Source organism: Triticum urartu, chromosome 6A (assembly GCF_056163025.1).
Source record: "Triticum urartu cultivar PI428250 chromosome 6A, HENAU_Tu73, whole genome shotgun sequence".
NCBI lineage: Eukaryota > Viridiplantae > Streptophyta > Magnoliopsida > Poales > Poaceae > Triticum > Triticum urartu.
Genome location: NC_141878.1, coordinates 482,857,447 through 482,861,785, shown reverse-complemented (window position 1 = coordinate 482,861,785; position 4,339 = coordinate 482,857,447). Strand labels below are relative to the sequence as shown.

The 4,339-nt window shown below is 48.4% G+C and overlaps 1 pseudogene; it reads left to right on the top strand.

Annotated features, from left to right (window-relative positions):
* Positions 1-434: 434 nt before the first annotated feature.
* Positions 435-828, top strand: LOC125517244 (uncharacterized; annotated as a pseudogene).
* Positions 829-4,339: the final 3,511 nt, after the last annotated feature.

Genomic DNA, 4,339 nt, shown 5'->3' with positions numbered 1-4,339 from the left:
ACCTTGCTCCATTGCCCCTTGTGCCTCCGCCCCTTGAAGCCTCCAGTGTATGAGGTTCGAATACACCTCGTCCGTTCGGCTGATCGAGCAAGGTGCAGGTTTCTTGATTGATGTGTTGTTCGATTGATTTGTGCAGTGCAAGGGAGGGCACCTGGCTTGCGTGGACTGTCGCGTTGAGCGCCCCAGGAACCAGCGGCAGTGCCAGAAGTGCGAGCGCGGCGGTGGCTTCGATGTGCGGAACACGGTGGTGGACACCGTCCTCTCCTCGGTGAGGGTGGAGTGCCCGCACGAAGGCTATGGGCTATACGTCACTTACCACAAGCTCACCGATCACCAGAGCTGTGTCCACTCGTGCCCTGCAATGCCCCGTGCCCGTCTGCGGCTACGAAGGCCCGCCGTCGGTGCTCTCCCACCACATCAGCACCGTGCATCCCATGCCTGTGCACAGGATCCAGTACGGCAAGGCGCTCCAGCTGCAAGTGCCACTATCAAAACCACGGCTCTTGCTGTTCGTGGAGGAGGACGGCCACGTTTTTCTTGGTCGGCGGTGTGCTCGACATTGGCGCGCCTATCGCCGTGTCGGTCGTCTGCATCAGAGCGGGGGTGTCCCCACTGCCACACTACGTGGCCAAGCTATGGGCAAACGGCCCGCCGAGGGAACCCAAAGGCAGAAACGACGCCGTCAAGGTGGAAATGGAGGTGACAAGCAGCAGGGATCCCGGCGACGTCGCCGTGCAGGAGCTGACCTTCTTCATAGTTCCGCCCAAGCTGCTGGCCGGGGCTAAGCTGGTGTCCCTCCACATTCAGATTGACAAGCTCACGTCCTAAATGATTCTACAGTGCCTTCTGTTTATCTTAGTAATATGCTAATATAGGGGGTAGCTCGGTCTACTTTAGCTTAAGAGATGGTGGTTTTGGTGGCGATGCAGCAATTACCTCGACATTAGATCAGCAGTGAAAGTAATTTCGAACAGTCGAATGGATATTTTGTGTCTGTTGGATATAAAGATCCTTTGGGTAAGAAGTAACAGCTTATATGCTTTTTTTTCAAAACGGAACAACGATACTACTATAATTTTTGTTGACATGCACTAATATTTTCGAAACGGACGCCGGGCTGTAGCTAGAAGGGAGGTTGGGACGCGGCATTGACCCATACTGCGGTGACCCCCGATTGGGATGCACTGATTGTGGATTTTCTCCCTCGCCGATGTCGATCGCATCTATGCAGAACATTGTTCCCTTCCCCAGCAGCGGGATCAGGCCGGATATGTGACCAGCGGTGTGGCCATCGTCGTTCTATGCTTGTGAAGAGAGCAACCCAAGCAAGCTGGCTTGTAGCTCAGGCTCCTGCTAGTGTATATATAGTGGTTTTCTTTTTCTCTCAATATCAACCATTTTATATTGTGTACGTGTCATATAAGAGTGAAATGATGGTTGCTTCTTCCGACTAACTTATTGTGTGATTTGACTGCTCCTTTAGTGGCCCCTACACATACTCCCCCTACGTGTATGCAACAGTCGCACGTACACATGGACGCAAAAACGCGCGCGACGCCCTAATGCATGCATGTCCGAGCACACGACGGAACACACATGGTCACGCTCAAGTGTTCAACCTACACGTGCATGCACACACATACTCAGCCAGGGTGAGCTAGTGACCATATAAACACCGGAAAATGTATATATTGAGCGCAGTGAGTGTATTATGAAGTCCATTGACCGTATTTTTACAAATATACAGTGACAGACAGTGTATTTATATCATTTGAAATTAAGCCATATTAACCGGAAAGGAGGCACTATGGACTAGCATTACTTTGTTGTGTCCCGTCAACTTGCTGAATGAGGAGAAGCTTGCAGGACGGGAGAAGCTTGAGCGTGGTGGCTCACAGGACATGGAGAAACTTTTGACTAATGCAAGCTCTCCCTCACTCGGGCGGTGGACGTGCAACAGTTAATTCGGTGTTAGATTGCTAGAAGCATACACTATACTAGTGCTAGTATTATTGTTCGACTTCCCGAAGAGGCGAACAACCAAGCGCAAAGTTTACTAGTACTAGTACTACTACTATAGTCTATAGAGGTATGCACTATACTAGTACTAGGAACCGGATGGAGCGTCTGCACTCTTATTATATTTTTAAAATGTGATAAAGCAATCTTCAACACATTTGGTTCTCTTCGAGGGTTCTCGCATGTGATAATGGAAGTTGATTGCATGGAACACTCACCATAATTCTCGCTTAATTCTGGCTCATATCCTATTAAAAATAGGAGCGCTCGGTAATATTTCCTCTTTTTTTTGTTATTCAGCATGTAAACAGGTCAGCAAACCTTGCAGCGCATCTTTGTGCGAACCGTGCTTGCTGCACTTTGAATGTGGCCGAGAGTTGGCTTGATGAAACACCACACTTCCTACTTCTTTTTTGCGGCGTACCTCGCTTCCTAGTGACCAGTGTCTTGGCTGATCGTCCTAAGAATGCTTATATATGAATAAAGCTCTCTCATTTACCCGCAAAAAAGATTAATCCATATTAACCGGAAAGGAGGGAGTACGGACTAGCACTACTTGTTGGTGTGTCCCGTCAACTCGCAGAACGAGGAGAAGCTTGCAGGACAAGGTGAAGCTCGCTTACGCCTTTTGACTAATGCAACATACCCTCGCCCAAGCGGTGGACATGCATCAGTTCATTCGGTGTCAAATTGCCAGAGGCATACACTGTAGTACCGAACATGCGGAGTACCATCATTGTTCGACTTCACAAAGAGGCAAAGAGCCAAGCACAAGGTTTAGTAGTACGAGTAGTACTACTACTAGAACCGCATGGTGGAGCCTTTGTACTCTTTTTTTAATCTCTGATAAAGTACACATTTATTCCGGAGAAGGGCGGAAAACGGCAGCCCAACATGTAATGATGATATCATTCAACCATGCTCGAATATATCTTGGCCTCCGTGCGAGCCCATCTGTGTGTTCTCGCTCCTCGTCTCTCTCAAGGAACGACGGGTTGGCCATTTTGCCGTCAATAGAGATCGGATTGCTCACACTCCGGTCCCACATGTCAGTGATATGCCAAGAGGAGGTGCGTTGACTGACTGGCCATACGCGTACTTGGTTTTGCACCTTCATACTACTACTCCCTCCGTCACAGTTTACAGGGCGCGCTTCATTATGATGCATTTCTCTCAATGCATTTCCACCACCAGAGAGACTTTAGACGCGTTTGGTTTAATGCTCAATTAATTAGGGCGTGGTAACCACAATTTTCTCTCGATGTAGTACTACGGAGTGGAGTAAGTGCATGCATGTGTGTACCCGGGGTGGAAGCACTGCATATGTGTACGCATTATTTCCTCTAGTAATAGATGTCGTGCTATAACTACCAATGCTATTTTTCGGGCCGATCGCTAGTCGCCTTGGTCCCAGAGATTTTCTCTTTTTCTGAAGCGCGCTCTATAAACAGTGTCGGATGGAGTAGTATGAGCGGATTCAAAGAAGAGCGTATTGATGGTTGCTTCTTTCGAGCAACTTACAGTGGGAAATGTGGGGCTTATGATTTGACTGCTCATTACTCACTATTAATGCTGCGCAACGACTAGTCTGAGTCTCCCATGCGGCTGTGCACTACCCCCTTGGTTCTTAAATATACTCCGGAGTATTTGTCTTTCTAGAGATTTCAATGAGTGACTACTCAAATATTTGTCTTTTTAGAGATTCAAATGGACTATTACATGCGGATGTATATAGACATATTTTAGAGTGTAGATTCGCTCATTTTGCTCCTTATGTAGTCACTTGTTGAAATCTCTAGAAAGACAAATATTTAGGAACGGAGGGAGTACACATACAAAGCAAAATGAGTGAATCTACACTCTAAAATATGCCCATTTGAAATTTGTAAAAAGACAAATATTGTTGATGACAGTTGCGACGACAAAAAAGAAGCATATTCCTTGTCCTAAGGGAAGATAACAACACGGTTGTGTTTGTCTAAAACGGTGTGAGGACGAGATTGCAATATGGAAAGTACGTCGAACGAGCTACGTTTTGTGCAAAGAACTATGGAAGATCCACATGCAGCGACGTGGGAAGACGGGCAGTGGAGAAAGGCCGGAGGGGATACCTGGAGGTCGTCGGGATGTAACTAGGTGAGCGACGGCGGGCGGAATCTGCCCATACTATGGCAGCGAGCAGGTGGCGTAGGCCCTACCACGCCGGAGCTTGGTCAGAGAGAACGGCGTGTACCACAGATCGGGACGTGCCGCCTCAGCGCCGTCGAACGGAGAAACGATGCACATCCTCCCTTTCCGCCGGCGAACGGGATGCGGCCGG